General features: G+C 37.0%; 1 long non-coding RNA gene across 3 annotated transcripts; it reads left to right on the forward strand.

Annotated features, from left to right (window-relative positions):
* Window positions 1-6680: 6680 nt before the first annotated feature.
* Window positions 6681-8441, forward strand: LOC119989955. Of its 3 annotated transcripts, none has more exons than XR_005465918.1 (3): window positions 6681-6976; window positions 7904-8010; window positions 8185-8441. It is a non-coding gene; the product is annotated as an uncharacterized LOC119989955 (long non-coding RNA). The 3 variants fall into 3 exon arrangements; XR_005465919.1 differs by having other exon boundaries at window positions 6681-6967; XR_005465920.1 differs by lacking the exon at window positions 6681-6976 and adding an exon at window positions 7234-7407.
* Window positions 8442-18731: the final 10290 nt, after the last annotated feature.

The raw sequence follows: 18731 nt of genomic DNA on the forward strand, positions 1-18731 counted from the left end.
CGTCTCCTCGCATCTGTATTGGCTCGTTCTTTACCTAGTGATAAGCTTGACTGGTGCTCTAAGACAAACGCAGTCCCATCTGGCAAGAGGTTCCTCTCCTTGTAGTCTCTCTAACCCTCGTTAGTCCTCACTACCTTCATGTTTCACAAATCCCCATTCCAACCCTACGCTTCTCCACATATTCCTCACAGATCCCTATTCTTCCAACCTACCTCGTGTTCTTCCCTCAAACCCATCAACAACGATGGCCTCCTTAACTTTCACTCCCCCCAGATATGAAAGTGGAGTGAAATCTGTTATACAACTCAGTCGTATGGTTGCCGGATTCGAGATCGGCGGTCTCCTTTTGCCGGATTTGAGATCGGCTTTCTCCAAGAGAACCAATTTCTTGTTCTTTTCATAATCCCTGGGTAGTTTCTCTACACTGTTTTTGTACTTCCTCTTCATGGGCCCAATTTGGCATGACCCCAAAAACCAATCCATCTCACTACACTAGGTCCAAGCCTATCAGGTGAGACCCGAGTCAAACCTGCCTATCAACCCACTGGGTTGGTGACAATTCCTCCTCCCTCAAAAACGCCTTGTCCACAAGGTGTGAAATCCCAGAAAGTGAAATTGTTGCAGCCGCCAGGATCAAATGGAAAATTAGCAATGAACACTAGTTCATCTCGTGGTGTTTGAGAACTGTCTGAACCTTCTCCTTCGTTTGCAGCCTCCATTTGAGTTTCTATTGCACTTAAGTTCATAGGCGTATCAAGAACATGATGGTCATTATGAAACCCAAGACTTTCAAAATTTACAACCAAATCTCCAACACCTACGAGCAGTCCATTCTCATTTGTAGATACCAAAGTTGTGCCACCCCTTGGAATATTTGATTTTTTCTCAAGCATATACAAATCAGATGGTTTCACCTTAATCACTCCATGCTTCATTGAATGAGTTTCTAAATTCATGAAATCCACTTCACCTTTCACCAATTCAGTCTCATCTTTCAAACCTTCAGCACCTTCCACACAATATTTTTCATCTTGCACGATATTTACATCATCTACAAATACTCCTTTCTTTAGCACCCCATCAAACATTATCCCCATCGCTTGACAAAATTTACTATCGCAATCAGCACAAAAAATACTATCGCAACCAGCAATGATGAAAATATGTTCCCCATTCGAGTAATTTCGTTTAACATCCCTCTCTCGACCGGTTCTTGTTGGAAGCAAATGATCGAACACCTTACATGCATTACAAATTCCCCCTTGTGAACCCAAAAGTATGACCAATCTTTCCATTCCATCAACCTCTATCAACAGTTTCTTTTTGTCAAGCTTATTCGACATTCCAACTAACGAATTATTCATCTCATAACCACCGGGGTCATAAACCCCTCCATTCACAAGCTTCAATGGAATTGGTTCTACACAACATCCCCTACTTGCAAAGGCATCTACCACAAAGGTCCAAGAACACATTTTTCTTTGGACCATTTCCTCAAACAACTTGTGTGCACCAATAAATAATCCAGGTTTTGTTTTAAAATTCAGCAGCCCATCAAGCAACTCCATATCATTCCCTTGTTGTCTAGACTTCATACCCGAACACAAATTTAAAACAAGAATGTCTATTACCTGCTGCCTCTTGCCCTGCACTGGACAATCTGTTACTGCATCAGCGATGATGCTCTCGACCGCAACCGGTAGCTCAACATCGACCACGGTGGCTGGGTTGCCAACTCCGAAGTTCGTTAACCCTTTATCTTCATTTGGTAGCACCGGTTCTTCCACTACTAACCTTTCATCTTCATTCGGTACCACCGATCCTTCAACCATTAACCCATCATCTTCAATGCTAGATGCAAAGATTGGCATGTACCCAAAACAACGAGATGTGGCTTCCGTGAAGAGTGTCCAATCATTCAAGACACGGTGATAGTGGTTCTTCTCCAGCACCTTGAACCATTCTAAGGCTTCACCCTCGCAGAATCGTCGTGCAATAAACGGTCTTTCACTTGAAGGCACTCTGTATTCTTCAAAGAGTATCTCCGTAGTGCAAATCCAGGACATTGGATTTTGTCCATTGAATTTAGGGAGCTCCAACTGAACATGAGGTGTTGAATTCGAACTCAAACAACTATAGCGATCTGGAAATAGAGAAGGAAAAGCTAAATACGCCATAGATCGAAGCGAGAATCGTCTTCCTCTGATACCATTTGTTATACAACTCAGTCGTATGGTTGCCGGATTCGAGATCAGCGGTCTCCTTTTGCCAGATTTGAGATCGGCTTTCTCTAAGAGAACCAATTTCTTGTTCTTTTCATAATCCCTGGGTAGTTTCTCTACACTGTTTTTGTACTTCCTCTTCATGGGCCCAATTTGGCATGACCCCAAAAACCAATCCATCTCACTACACTAGGCCCAAGCCTATCAGGTGAGACCCGAGTCAAACCTGCCTATCAACCCACTGGGTTGGTGACAAAATCTGGCTGTAAGCAGGATCCAAAGCTGGGTATACTCCCAAAGATGCCTCCTCTGTAAAAATGGGTACAAAGATTTCTCTTTGATTTTTTTTTTTATCTTTTTGGAATCTGAACTTTGAATTACAAAAATTTTGCTTGGAATTGACAAGACCTAACGGGAATGTTTGAATTGCAATAAATTTGCTTAGAATCTCAACTTTGAATTGCCAATATTTTGCTTGGAAATTTTGCTTGTCATGATTGTGATGCTCCCGAAATTGACGTAAACAACTAATTTGGGGTTTGAGACACTCTGGCTCTTCCTTCCACGGATTCGATCCGATTGATTATAATTCACTATCTTGGATCTGATTTTGGAGAAGCTGTAGTGGACCAATTGGGTACGCAAGACTACAAGCGGAATGATTGTGGACATCGCTTCAATAACTTCATGTTCTAAGGCGTCAAAATTAATACAGTGGCTCTCTTGGAGTCTGGACTCTCGTTCTCTGGAGGGGATTGTTATCGACCAACCGACTCAGTGAACAACCATTACTCGGGTCGGTAATGGTTTTGATTTTTCAGCAAACTCGATTGACCATGCGCTGCCCTAGAACCCAGAAGGCAGAGAGAGAGGATGAGTGAGTCTAGGGCTTGTGAATGTCATTTGGATTTGGGCTTTGGGCTTTCCAGTTTCCACCTCTATAGGCTAGTTGGCAATTAATGGTTTGTAATATTTTTGGGCTTTTGACCCGAACTTTTTAATAGTATGTTGGTCGGAAAAATTATGGCGCAATCGATTTCTGAGGATTTTGATAACCACCAGTCCACCTATCTTTACATGAAATGGAATGGTAATGGATCGGTAAAATCGACCATGTCCAGCCCTGCCATTTTCTTTACTTCCTTGAAAATCAACCTCACATGCTGATTGTTTTTGTGCCTGCCGTCTCTATTAATATATTACTCAATCATTACTTCATCAATTCGCACAAGCCAAGCCGCAAGCGTCACCTCGTAAGAAAGAGTAACAGGAAAAAAAAGGAAAAAAAAAAGAGGAGGAATGTTAAAAAAATGAATCTTTATTTCTGGTTAAAACTTTGGTTTGCAGGTGTAGGTACCAAAACATCTGATAGAGAGGAGGCGGCAATGACACCGAAGAACAGAGCACTCTGCAGCTTCCCTGCCAAGAAATAAATCCGGACTTGTCCGGCTTACCATACATAATCCTCTATTTCTTTCCGCAGTTGCTTGCGCTCTGCTTCAATCTCTACATATTTTTTTCCTTACTTGTCTCTACTCCTCTTTTATACATCTTTGTTCGTCACTGATTTATGCCATCTCTGCTCTTAGCCTCTTAATACCAACATTTATTTTCCCATTTTATCTTCTCTTCTGCCCAAACTGCAACGTTAAACAACACAAAATATATAATTAACAAGAATAATTACTGCATTTCTGCTCTAATTAATACTACGTACCTATATTAATTGCGATGAATAGTAACAACATGTATACCAGAACCAATGAAAACCTACAACATATAGTCTTATGTATGTCATGTCATTGACTCATTCTGTTGTATCATTTTCAAGTTAAGCTTGTCATGAGTTAATTATAATCCTAATTAAAGCATTTCTTCAAACAGTTAATTGTCACTACTTGGATTCTCTCTTAAGAACCCAGAAAGGGTGTAATACTATAATTAACAGCATTGATAAAGGTCTGTCAAAATACCTGATTTCGCCTTCTCGATGTTCTTATCCTGGGACGACTTCTGCTTACAAATTGTGGACTTGTTTCTTGGCATGGAAGCTGCAGAGGCCTCTATTAATAGACTCTGTCTGCTGCGTCATCATTAATTGGTCATCTTTGACCAATCATTCTAATAGAGCAGAAATGCAGTAATTGTTAATATTAGTTACTATGTGTTTTGTGTTGTTTGAGGTTGCATTTTGGGCAGAAGAGAAGATTAAATGGGAAAATAAAGGCTGGTATTAAGAGGCTAAGAGCAGAGATGGCAGAGATCAGTGAGGAACAAAAATGCATAAAAGAGGGACAAAGACAAGTGAGGAAAAAATATGAAGAGATTGAAGCAGAGCTCAAGCAACTGTGGAAAGAAACAGAGGATTACGTATGGTAAGCCGGCCAATTAAGAAGAGTTTTTTCTTGGCAGGGAAGCTGCAGAGTCCTCTGTTCTTCAGTGTCATCGCCGCCTCCTCTATCAGATGTTTTGGCACTTGCAACTGCAAACCAAAGTAGTGACCAGAAATAAAGCTTCATTCTTTTACCTCTAATCCTCTTCTTTGTTTACGTCACTCGTTCTTGCGAGCTGAGGATTTGCTTATGCAAATCATGAAGTAAAGCTCGTGTAATATATAGAGACGTCAGGCAAAAAGACAATCGGCATGTGACGTTGATTTTTTCGGAAGTAAAGAAAAAGATGACCAAGTAGGCAGATATTAATTCTAAATAATTATACAAGTCACGCTCGCCAGTCGCAAGTCGCAAGTCAGCAAGTGCCGTGTCGCGCGAAGTCTATCAGGATGGAAGGATGTGCCATAGTAGTCTCAAATTCTTTATTACAATTGTAGCTATAATTCTCTCACAAACTATTTTAAATAATATACTAAAATGTGTTCTTTAGTATTTTTGATATTCTTAATGTGGAGGAATATATTAGATTTTGAAGAAAAAAAAATTTAAAATTTTGAACCTTAAATTCTAAAAATTTAAATCTAAATCTTAAGCCTTAAACATTAAAATCTAAACACTAATTCTTAACTATTAAACTCTAATATGTCATTTTCCAACAAACCAAATCATTACTTTAACATGATTTTGGGAAAACAAATTATAATTAAAAATTGGAGCTCCTTCCAACGATGGAAAGCGAGGTGGGATGGAAAGCGTGGACTGGGAAGCCCGGGACCTGCTGTAATACCTGTTTTGAACATTAAAAATTTTTATTTTTATTTTTAAAAATTATAAATATGTTGTGTTCATCGCAACGAACACAGCGATATATTTTTTGTTAGAAACAAAAATCAAATTCAACATGAAAACGACACAACAATTCTAGACCATCGGATATAAACTCAAAATATTTGATGTTTTTGATCACGAAGAATTTGATTTTTGTTTCAAACAAAAAATATATCGTTGAATTCGTTATGAAAAATACTATATATTTATGATTTTTAAAAATAAAAATAAAATTTTTTACTATCTATAAAAGATATTACAGTAGGTTTCGGGCACCCGCGTGGACTGTACCTCCTTGGGTTTACGCATGATTTTATAATATATTGCTCTGTTTCTTTATTGACAAAGTCTTGGGCTTTTACTTTATGGCTTGTCCCCACAAGAAATTGGCCCTCATGGTCTGTATGGTGCCTATAAAAAAAAGAAGCTCCGTATGGTATCACACAATTATTACATATAAATTTCATGTGTAGCTAAAGCCTAAACCGCCAATCTTGAATTATGATAGAGACTATTAGCCAATAGAGTATGAACTATCTATACTATATATTAAAAATAGAACACCTAATCAATATCTATACTACATATTAAAACCGGTGAGGCAAGATTGGCTTGCCAACACCTGTTCTAAATTGGTTTCCGGGCGAGCGACCTCAATAATATACTCGCGTGTTTGGGTAAAAGACATGTTCTCAAGTTTTAGCTGTTGAGACACGTGTCCTAAAGGAGTTGTCACGAGTTAGGGCAACTGTAATGGTGTCTTATTTGCTGAGCCAACAAAAAATATTGACCCGAAAAAAATGATACTCAAAAGATTCTCATTTAATGTAGAGTGTTGGAAGTGAAGTGGGCCTTACATGTGTGTTTTTAATCAATGGTTATTTTAATGCCACATAGATTGAAGGACTTTTGGAGTGATATTTTAAGGATCTCTTGCATTGTCCATTACATAAAAAGTCAAGCCAATCATGTCTCCTAATACAATCATCAACAAAATATAAATTTCTATACATTATCCCTTACCACCTATCATGACAACATTCCATGCCTCCATATTGTTCTCAACAAAATTACACCAAAACACACCATTCTAATACAATCACATCAACAAAAACACGTCTCTCAATATATTCATATAAACAAAACACATTTTACAATAGAGACGTCAACAAAAAAAACAATATCTTTGTTGACCAAAGAAGAACCTATAATTGCAATTGCCGTTACTTCTTGGCAAAGAAGCTCTCTTGCCTCTTCTCTTTTCGTTATCCACGAAGCTCTTTTTTCTCTCCGTCTGTTTCGTTCTCTATAATCATCTCTCTGCTTCATGGGCATGCATCTTCGCTGGTGTCCGATAGAGATTAAGTTTAGCTTTTCGTGGATGTCGATCATCTTTTTTCTCGGTTTTGCCTCATGGATCTCGTAGCTTCTACGATCCATGGAACCACAATGGATGGCCAGTGAATACGGTGTGCGGTGTGAAGCGTAATCAGGAATGGACGGCGATCAAATCTGAATTTCTGGGTAAATTTGGTATTTCTCAAGGATCTTGCTTTGTTGGTTTCGGTTTCTATCTGATCAGTAGCAAGTGGGGCAAAAGGGGGTCTTTGGTGGTCTTTTTCGTTTTGTATTTGTGGTATTGATTTGTAGGGTTTTTTCATTATGTGTTGGGCAATTGAATTAGGTTAATAGTTGATTGATTGTGATACAAGGATTGGCAAACAAGTGAATTCGTGGTAGTCCTAGAAAATATTCTATGAGTTGATGTTGACATATGAATTAGTAGTTTTCCTTTTTGTTTCCTCATTTGGACCATGCTACTGCAGAATTGGCATGACTATTTCATGGTTTCCACTAAAACATGATTCCCATTTGTGTAGGTGATGAGAAATTAATTTTATAGTTGTACATGCTTACGAACTTGGGAAAAGAAGTGATGTAAACAAGAAAAAGGAGACAAGCAGGTAAGTGGAAAATTTATAGAGAGGAAAATAATACAAAGGAATAAAAAGGGGGATGGGAGAGGGGTTGAGAAAGAAAAGAGAGGGGGGAAGCTGGGGTGAGCGATTCGATTAAAAAAAAAGAGAGTAACAAGCAAAAAGAAAGAAGTTAAGTAGAAAATTTTATAGGGATGAAAAACATAGAGGAACAAGAAGGTGAAGGGAGAGAAAATGGGATGGAGGGATCAAATTATAGAAAAAAGAAGAAACTAGATGAAAAGGAGGAGAGGAGACAAAATAGATAGACATAGAGGTTAAAGTCGAAATTGAAGGGAGAGGGAAAAAAACAAAGGAAGTACTCGTGTTTGGGGAAGAGACATGTCCTCAGGAATGTTAAAGGAAAAATCTTCCAATATGGATGCTTTTTGTGGCTTTAGTTTGTTGGATGCTTTTTTATTAGTCGGAATCCGAAGATCTATATATTTAGGGAGTCTAAATGCTGGTCTTTCTATTTTTCCAGGTGCCTTTAGAAGGCTTCAGTGCACTTCAAGGAATTTCGGGTTCACATAAGTTTCAGATACACAAGGCATATAGCAGCCATGATCACTTGCCATCTGCACATACTTGGTAATTTACAAATTGTAGTTGTACGTGAGTTTATATGAGTTGCACACTTGCATGTTTTATTATGCTTGATTGCTTGCTTTAAGACCTGTCAAAAGTCGACCATCTCCTTCGATTTTAAATACTGCATATTGGCATATGAAAAAATTGCTGATTTTGATTAATTAATTCTTGCAGATTCAATCAGTTGGATTTACTTGAGTATCCCTCCAAGGAATTTCTAGAGGAGAAACTTTTGGTTGCAATTCATGAAGGCAATGAAGGATTTGGATTTGGTTGAGTATTATGAATGGGGATTATGTAGGTAATGTCATATGTGAGACAAGTTGTAAGTAATGGGAAAAGAGCTCTGGTATAAGGTTTGATCCTGGGAAGTTGGGTTGATACATGTTAACATACTTGCTGATTTAATGGTTAGTATATCATTGTCCTGCTATTTGTCTTTTTTGGTATTGATTGTGGATAATGGTGAGAGAGGAATATTGGATAGCATGAGGGAAAAAGAAGAAACTGCCTCAAAAGTTGGTGAACAGTTATGGTAGAGGGGTACAGGGAGTCAAGATTTTTTTCTTTTTGTCGCACCTATCTGATTTGTTTTCATTTGAATTTTTTATGCATTTCCAATCAAACAGCCAAAGATAGTTTGGACTTTTAGGAATGTTTGTAATTTTAGGAAGGATCCGTGTGGCGGATAAAGGAATTTGAGGGTGTTGGGTCTTGGTTTGTTCAGTATCCGTTTGAGTAAAATTACACTGAATCCCAGCTATAGAGAAGACCATTACTTATGGAGACGAGAGAGATACTGATTATGGAAGACCATTACTTGGAGTTCTTTGCTAATGATTATCATGTTTGGTTGGTGGAATACTTGAACTCAAGGAAAACTGGATATTGGATTCCTTTCCAAAGGAGTAAGTCTCCTTTTCTACCAGAATGAATTCTTCCGAAAAGAGAGGATTTCTTCTTAAGGATTCAGAATCCTAATCATCCTTAAGAATCGAAAATCCTCATTTATTTTTAACAGCTCCAGATCTCAAGAGTTGCCAAACTTCCTAGTGAATATCACTAGCAGTATACTGAAACAGTTCTTACACCGTCTCCGAATCGATTTTGAATTTCCATCTTTATGGTCTCCTCTCTTCCCATCTTAGCCACCCCTCTCATGCCTCTGACTCCCAGACCAAGCACTCTTGGAACTCCTAGGAGAATGAGTTTGAACATACGAATCCAATTTTCCACTTGAACCACAAGATTTCCTTCATAGGTTACAATACTCTTTCTTAAAGCTATTTACTGTTAGCATTCTCAATCGAATATTCGAATCTACTAGCATCAAAAATTTTATCCAGAAACACAGAGAAAAATATCAATCACCACTACCGTTGATACCAACTTCGATGATATTACCAAACTAGGACATTGAGACTTCAAATCAGATATTTGAAGAGAACACAGAGCGCAGAGAGAGGGTGAGTGAGAGTCTAGGGCTTGTGAATTGGGTTTGGGGCCTTGGGCTTTCCAGTTTGGTAGTTTCCACCTCTATAGGCTGGTTGGCAACTAGTGGTTTGTAATATTTTTGGGCTTTTGACCCAAACTTTTCAATAGTCGGATGGTTGGTAATTATCAATCAACCGATTTTTGAGTATTTTGATGACCAGCAACCGACTCATTTTTACATGGATCAGGTTAAATTTTCGGTCCAACTTCGTAGGTCGGTTGATGATTAATTATCGAGATAAAAAAATAGATTGATAATGGATCGGTTGGGAAGTACAGCTGATCCATGCCCGGCCCTAACAAAATTAGGGCTCACATGCTGATTGTCTTTGTGCCTACTGTCTCTATATATTGCATGATCATAACTTCATCAATTCGCAGAAGCCAATCCTCACCTCGTAAGAAAGAGTAACAGAATCAAAAAAGAAAAAAGAGGAATATAAAAAAATATATATCTTATTTCTGGTTAAAAGTTAAAACTTTGGCTTGGAGGTCTAAGTACCAAAACATCTGATAGAGGGGGCTGCAATGACACTAAAGAACAGAGGACTCTGCAGCTTCCCTGCCAAGAAACAAATCCTCTGACTTGCCCTGCTTAGCATACATAATCCTCTGTTTCTTTCCACAGTTGCTTGCGCTCTGCTTCAATCTCTACATATTTTTTCCTCGATTGCCTCTGCTCCTCTTTTATTCATTTTTGTTCCTGACTGATTTCTGCCATGCTCTTAGCCTCTTAATACAAGCATTTATTTTCCCGTTTAATCTTCTCTTCTGCCCTAACTGCAACGTTAAACAACACAAAACATATAACTAATAAAATAATTACTGCATTTCTGCTCTAATTAACACTTCCTACCTATATTACTTGCGATGAACCGCAACAACACATGTATACCAGAAGGCCAGAACCAATGAAATGAAAACCTACAACATATAGTCTATGTACGTCATGTCATTGACTCATTCTATTATATCATTTTCGTGTTAAGCTTGTCATGAGTTAATTATAATCCTTATTAAAGCATTTCTTCAGACAGTTAATTGTCACTACTTGGATTCTCTTTTCATAACCCAAAAAGGGTGTAATACTATCATTAACAGCATTGATAAAGGTCTGTCAAAATACCCGATTTCACCTTCTCGATGTTCTTATCCGGGGACTTCTTCTGCTTACAAATTGACTTGTTTCTTGGCATGGAAGCTGCAGAAAGACTTTGTCTGCTGCGTCATCGTTAATTGATCATCTTTGACCAACCAGTATTTGACCGCTCTGCTTGAAAAAAGTCCACGGTGATATTGTATGTGGATGCTCTTTAAAGCTGGGTACCAGAAAACATGGAAACAATATGCAACTTGGAACTGACAGACTTGTAGTCTAATAATGCCTGCTGGGTGCCATGCTATTTTCTTTGTAATGAAGTACAAGCTGTACGAGGATTGTCTCAAGCTTTCATAGGCAGAACAATGGCAAGTAATATAGGTAGGTAGTGTTAATTAGAGCAGAAATGTAGTTTAACGTTGCAGTTTTGGCAGAAGAGAAAATTAAATGGGGAAATAAAGGCTGGTATTAAGAGGCTAAGAGCAGAGATGACAGAAATCAGTGAGGAACAAAAATGCATAAAAGAGGGGCAGAGACAAGTGAAGAAAAAGTATGAAGAGATTGAAGCAGAACGCAAGCAACTGTGGAAAGAGAAACAGAGGATTACGTATGGTATGCCGGACAAGCAAGAAGAGTTATTTCTTGGAAGGGAAGCTGTAGAGTCCTCTGTTCTGTAGTGTCATTGCCTCCTCCTCTATCAGATGTTCTAGTACTTACACCTGCAAACCAAAGTTGTAACCAGAAATAAAGATTCTTTTTTTTCCCTCTAATCCTCTCTTCTTTTTTCTCCTCTTTCTTGCGGGGTGAGGATTGGCTTCTGCGAGTTGATGAAGTAAAATAAAGATGGTGTTTATATAGAGACATCAGGCACAAAGACAATCAGCATGTGACGTTGAATTTTTTGGAAGTATATAAAAATAATGGAAAGGAAGTAGAGGAAAAGAGATTCCAAACTAATGAAAGAAGTCAATCGTACTTTTCCTGGCGATCTACAGCAATCTAGATAATGGAATCCTCGACCGCACCTGGGGTCTAGACATGATTTCTTCTTTTTTAACAAGGAATTGGCACCCAAAATAGTCAGAAAATTATATTATCACAACAGTAAATTTAAATTTCTTCACAACCTTGCCATATGATAGAGACTCCTACATAAATCTGTACTTCTTGTTAGGACTTATGAGGTATGATAATGACAACTAATAATAAAAATAGGATATCTAATAAAAATTATGATGGTTCATCCATGGCAGGTGGGTGGCTCTTCAAATCAGCATTGGATGGCAAGACCTTTTTTTTTTTTTTCCCTCTTCAAATCAGTATTGCATAGCAAGACCTTGAGATCCATGTTTATTCTTTTTCTTTATTGAAAACACCGTCCACGTCAAAACCATTATTTTTTGAATTGGTCTCCAAATTTCTAAAAAAGATTGCAAATTCTTTGATGTGGTTTGGTTGGCAGAATTCAACTATCCAATGGTAAGAGTTTTCCTTTTTGCTATTCATTACTCTATTAAAACTCCAAGGGAAAACTAGATTCCTTTCAAATGAATAATTCTACTTTCCTCTCAAATGAATGCGGAGCATGACCCAGGACGTTCACCATGATGTCTACTATCAAAAGAATGGTGCGGTTATAAAGAGTTCTGACCCAAGAATCCTAAAAATAAGTCAGAGAATAGTTCCCCATGAACCTCCACATCTGCTCATGTTAAGAATGTGCCAAGAGAATAGGAGTTAAAGATCATTATGGTCCCCAAATAGTGAAGTCTAACTATAAGGTTGATTTGTGTTCAGTATGTCATATAAACTATTAATATAATTATTTTTAGTCTTATATTGATATGCTTAAGTTGTCCAAATTCCTTTCATTTGCGTCCATGCTATTCTCCAAACATATATATGTAATTGTGTACAAAACGAGCTGCTACAAAGAATATTTTATATATATATATATATATAAAATTCTGTACGTGCTTGAAAGTATCGCCAATTAAAATATTCAAAACTTCCCAGTGGTGGAATTTTTTAATGTGGTGTTCCCACTTCCCTATCGCAAACGCAAACAAAGAAGATAAAACGCCTCACAAACAAACACCGTTGGATTTTGGGAACGCGTAACCCACGACGAAGCCAACACCGTTGGATACTTGGATGCATTGGTGACAGGCTGAGAGGTGCCGTCGTTATTTGGGTATTTTTTTCCACTTCATGTTTGGTGACAAGCTTGTGACCAAACCAGAAAAGTTTCACCATAATATGTCGTTATCCAACACCTAACAGGCTAACAGCGAACAGAGAAAGTAATAAATAAATCAATCAATTCTAAGATTCCTCATAAGTCATAAACGTCCAGAATAAATTCTACAAGAGCATCCACTAATCATCATCATTATCAAAGCTTTTATTTCAAGAATTTAGGGTCGACTACATGAGTCTATGAAAATATAAACGAAAATCCACCACGTATATTTGTTTTATATAAACATCCACTAATAAACTAAATAAATAATCAGTTCTAACGTTCCACCTAAATATCCTAAATCGATTCCAACATAAGCAAATAATCTATTCTAGACTTACACTTTTGGTACAACACCAAACCAGGCTCCTAAGCAGATAAAACTTATCCCTTGGAAGGGCTTTTTTAATCAATGACTCGATATGTCAGCCAACAGCTCCAGCATATTGACTAAAGCATATTTTGCCTCACTGAATGTCTCATTCAACCCCAAAATTCACGCTTTGTCAATTTTTGCTTTCTTTCACTTAATATTTTTTTAAAAAAAAAGATTAGTATAATTTGCCATACTTTCGTCAACTGCTTAATTTTTTATAATTATAATGCAGCCGATGTACAGTAAGCTGTAAGATTAATGCAGACGTGGACTACAACTCGAGTTTACGCAGATTTTATGTCACGCTGGATCTTTAATTCTTTATTGACAAAATCTTTGCTTTAATTTGATGACTTGTCCCCCACAAGAAATTGACCCGCACATGAGTTACGGGGCCCTGCAGTAGATGTTCTATTGCAGGGCCTGCAATAGGGCTATAATAATTTTTAAAAAGTTATCAAAAAATTATAAATAAAAAGTATTTAAGTCTATGGATTAAGATCATGTATTTTTTTCAAGGCAAAAAAAACTAAATTCATTGAGAAATGATAACAAGTTAAATAGATGTTTGATCCAATGATAGAAAATGCTTCACATTTATATCAATTTTTTATCAACCAATTTATTTTTTTCCCCCTTAAAAATTACATCATGATGATCTAAACAATAAAAACATTACATTTATTATTTTTTGACATTTTTTTTTAAAAACAATTGAAGGCTCAAACGAGCCTACTGAAGGGACGCCCATTTGCGCAAAATAGTCAGCAAATTATGGGCATCCCTCACAAGTCATAGAAATTGCACGAATGGCTCGAGGATCTGCGGGAGGACACATGTCCTATTACCGGTGCACCACCAATCTTTAAATATGTTAAGACTCCCAAGTCCTAACCCTAGAGAAAAGGTGAAAGCTTAAGGTCAAAGAGGCAATAGACAGGTGGATTAAGGGGCAATTATCAATAACGATAAAATCAACAAAATTTATTTTGATAAAAACAATTACAAAAACATTTAAAAATAAGGACACAGATTTGTAAATTACCTATATGCCCATCTACGAAAAATTATCATGGTGATTGGTGCATCAGCGGCTCATCTGGAGCTACAAACTGAAATTAGAAAATATCAACTGTACAGCATACCTATAACTTGCATGGGCCAGACCGTGATCTAGAGCTAATGAGCACCCCAAGCCTCAACTACTGAGCTAGGCCTAGGCCTGATCAGGCCCAATCTACCTCACCTATTAATGATCATGATTCAGAACTTTTTTTCGTTTTGTCACCCGTACAAATTTTTATTTGACATATAACACCCAATTAAAATTAATTTGATATCTAGCATCGTGCCGCTGGTAGAAAGAACGGCACTTCTTTGTCTTTAGTGAAGCCACTATTTACAATAATGGTTCCATTAAATTTAATCGAAGCCGCTGTTTCTATGAGAATGATAACTAATGCCGCTGTTAATTTGAACGAGCTTGTGCAATGGCTGGCCTTCATGTACTCCGATTGATGCCTGAACCAACTAACGTTGCACTGCTATATGCCCAACAGCGGCAACAGACTGCTCAAGACTCTATGGGTAGCGGAAGTGAAAGATTGCACTCATCTTTAACATGGGTGTTGGTTACTGTGATGTAGCCGTCAGTGCTACAGCTGGAGGAGTCTCACAAATAAAAGCTTTAGCGGGAAGTGCTATTGGAGGAGAAGACTTGCTTCAAGAATATGATGCGGTATCTTTTTCCAGAATCGGAGACTATGTTAATGAGACATGGAGTTGATGACATCAAATTAAATCAATGGCAAAGCTCCGAGTTGCAACTCAAGATGCAATCCACACCCTCTCGTTTCAGAATAGTGTTCAGGTTGATGTCGATAGCGGCACCTTTTCTTTTCCGTAAGCCGCTGTTATCAACAGCGGCACCACTAAAGACAAAGCAATGCCGCTGTTGAGAACAGCGGTAAGATGCTAAAAAGCTAATAAATTTCAACTGAGCGTTATATGTCCAATTAAAAATTGTACGGGTGTTAAAACAAAAAAAAACTCCATGATTCAATGATGTTTTTTTCTTGGGACTTTTGGAGGTCGGTACTCTAGATTATACTTAATTGTAAAAAAGTGCAACCACTAAAACATCATTTTAAAAAAGTACATTGGGGATCATCTTTTACCAAAATAACCTCAAATTTGATTTTCTCTCTCCACGAACTGTGATACAATAGTGATACTTTTAAATAGAAGATCCAATTTAGTGTTCAATTTATATCTTTTGCTCATAAAATGATGATACAAATGTTAGAATGTAAATTTGATTGCATTACATGTCTTTCTGGTTCAATTATGTCATTTTAGTGGATTTTTGGTGTTGGTGATACTATAGTGATACATCTCTGCAGCTGTAAATGTTTTTCCAGAACGAGCAAGAGATGTACAAACCAAGAAAAGAAAACCAAGAAAGGAAAAGTAATTAGGAAGAAGAATTATGCATACTGGTTCAATTGTATCATTTTAATGAATTTTTGGTGTTCGTGATACTCTAGTGATACATCTCTACAGTTGTAAATGTTTTTTCAGAACGAACAAGAGAAGTAACCAAGAAAAGAAAATCAAGAAAGGAAAAGTAATTAGGAAGATGAAGTATGCATACTAGTTTAATTGTATCATTTTAGTGGTTTTTTGGTGTTGGTGATACTATAGTAATACATCTCTGCAAAAAAGAATCATACTTCAGATCTGTCAAAAAGAAGCACAGCCCAGATTGAACAACGAAGCACAGTCCAAATCTGTCAAAAACTAAGCAGAGCAACTCGACGTAGTCCAGATCGAGCAACGACGAAGAAGACGATGAAGAGAGGAGAAACTCGGCCAAAAACGGAAAAGAAGGCAACGAAGAACAAATTCAGATCGAGAACCAGAAGAAGAAGAAGAAGAAGAAGAAGAAGAAGAAGAAGGAGAGAAAGAAGGAAATAACTTTTAGTAGAGAAGAAGGAGAGAAAGAGATGACACACTAGAGTTGGATAGTTGGAGGGAGGAGAAGAAGAAGAAGGAGAAGAAGAAGAAGAAGAAGAAGAGTATTGTAGGTATAAACTAAAAAATATCTGAAGTCATATGATCAAATTACCCTTAAATTGCACTTTTTTATAATTTTAAAAATGTCCATGACCTTTTTACAATTAAGTTGTCCAAAGTGCTCTTACTGCCAATTGTCCGTTTTTTCTTCTTTTTTTTATTGGGATAATTGGGTTTATTTGATTCCGCATTCAAAAAGTTAAAAATATTTTTGAGTATTTAATTACTTTTTTTTTTTGATAAGTTGATTCTTTTGTTGTTCAGCTTGGCTAGTGCTTGATTCAGGAATAAATTGAGCCTTTTTGGTGGTGTTAATTATTAAGTTAGAAATTTTTATTTACTTGTAAAATAAATAACAGCCAACTCCTAAACCTCGTATTTAGTTTATCCTTGAAGACTTCTTATAAAATTATCTGGTTATACTATTACTATTTATTTATGATGATCTTGATTATCCATTCCTAACACATGCATTTTATTATGCCCCCACTAACTTGGAATTTTAAATGAAAAGATAAATAAAAAACGAAAAAAACAATATTTGCTAAAGACCAAGTAATTATACATATATAATTATGCCCCACTAACTTTTGATTTGTTTTATTGCAACCATTGGATTTGAAATTGACAAAGTTGATTCACAATTTTGATTCATATATGAGAATTTCTGTGTATATATAAAGATGTCATACTTTCATACACATAAAAAAAACAAAGCCTAACTAATTAAACTATACCAATCAAACAATATACTAATACAAACTGAAGATAGGAAATATTCAATAGAAAATCTTCTGATGACTTCTATTTCCATTTCTATATTCTCCTATATAGCCTAGCTACACATTATGTTCTTCTTACTCTGCAAGAAATATAAAACCAGAAAATATTGTTAGATATACATAATATATATAGATAGATAGATTATTGTAGTGGTCAAAATTAACCGGGCCCAACTCATACAAAAAGGGCAAGACCAAAACGTAAACCCAAAAGAGGCAAGGTCCATAAGCCCAATACAATACAACACAACAGATCAAAACATAAGTCCAAAACAACATGGTCATTAAGCTCAATGCTTCACATTAAGCCGAACATCCGGTAGACAAAAACAAACGATGTTTAAGGCAGATCTAAAGGCTAAAGAGAGACGGCCGATGGACGAACCCGAAGACCGAACAATTATATACTAACGGTTATGTCCAAAAGAGACAACCAACTTTCTCAACTGCTACAAACTTCCTCAACTGTTGCGTAACTGCACAAGACAAGTATAAAAGAGAAACAATCAACCATGGAAAGGGGGTCTGATTTGGAAAGAGATCTTGAGTCTATATTCTTTCTAATAGATATGATCTTTAGTTTGTACTCTTTGTAATAACCACCAAATAATAACATGACTCACACTTTAACACCGTAGATCTAGGTTCAAAGCCGAACCACGTAAATCCGTTTGTTCTTTCCCTAATTCTCTCAAGTCAAACACTTATAATTTTCGATTGTTGAATTCTTGCATCAACAATTATCAAATTAAGCAACCAAAACTTATGAAGAAATTGGGTGTAGCTTGCTAGTTGTATACCATAATTGGGGTGGTGGCGGAGAGTGGGTTGTGTTTGCTGGAGGCGATATGGTTCGAACTGTGGAGGCAGATTTGCTGTTGTTGCAAGCTGAAGCGCACTGCTTGGCTGCTGATCTTCTCCACTGAATTGGAACTGATTCAGCACATACTGATGATGATGTTGCTCTTCACCCTCTAATGCTTATTGACTCCTGGACCAAGCACTCTTGGAACTCCTAGAAGAATGAGTTCTAACATGCGAATCCAATTTTCCACTTGAACCACAAGATGTCCTTCCTGAGTTACAATACTCTTTCTTAAAGTTATTTACTGGCATAAAATTTTTTATCTAGAAATTGAGAGAAAAATATCAATCACCACTACCGTTGATACTAAATTTGATGATATTACCAAAGTAGGAAATTGAGGCTTCAAATCAGATATTTGAAGACAACTCAGAGCGCAGAGAGAGAGAGGGTGAGGGAGAGTCTCTAGGGCTTGTCAATGTCAATTGGGTATGGGGCCTTGGGCTTTCCGGTTTCCACCTCTATAGGCTGGTTAGCAACTAGTGGTCTGTAATATTTTTTTGGGCTTTTGACCCAAACTTTTCAATAGTCAGATGGTCGGGTAATTATCAATCAACAGATTTTTGAGTATTTTGATGACCATCAATTGACCCATCTTTATATGGATCGGGTTAAATTTTCAGTTCAACTTAGTGAGTCGGTTGATAGTTAATTATCGACCTGAAAAAATAGATTGATAATGGATCGATTGGGAGGTAAAGCCTATCCATGCCCAGCCCTATCAAAATTAGGCCTCACATGCTGATTGTCTTTGTGCCTGCTGTCTCTATATATTTACATGATCATTA

Source organism: Tripterygium wilfordii, chromosome 21, assembly GCF_013401445.1.
Source record: "Tripterygium wilfordii isolate XIE 37 chromosome 21, ASM1340144v1, whole genome shotgun sequence".
NCBI lineage: Eukaryota > Viridiplantae > Streptophyta > Magnoliopsida > Celastrales > Celastraceae > Tripterygium > Tripterygium wilfordii.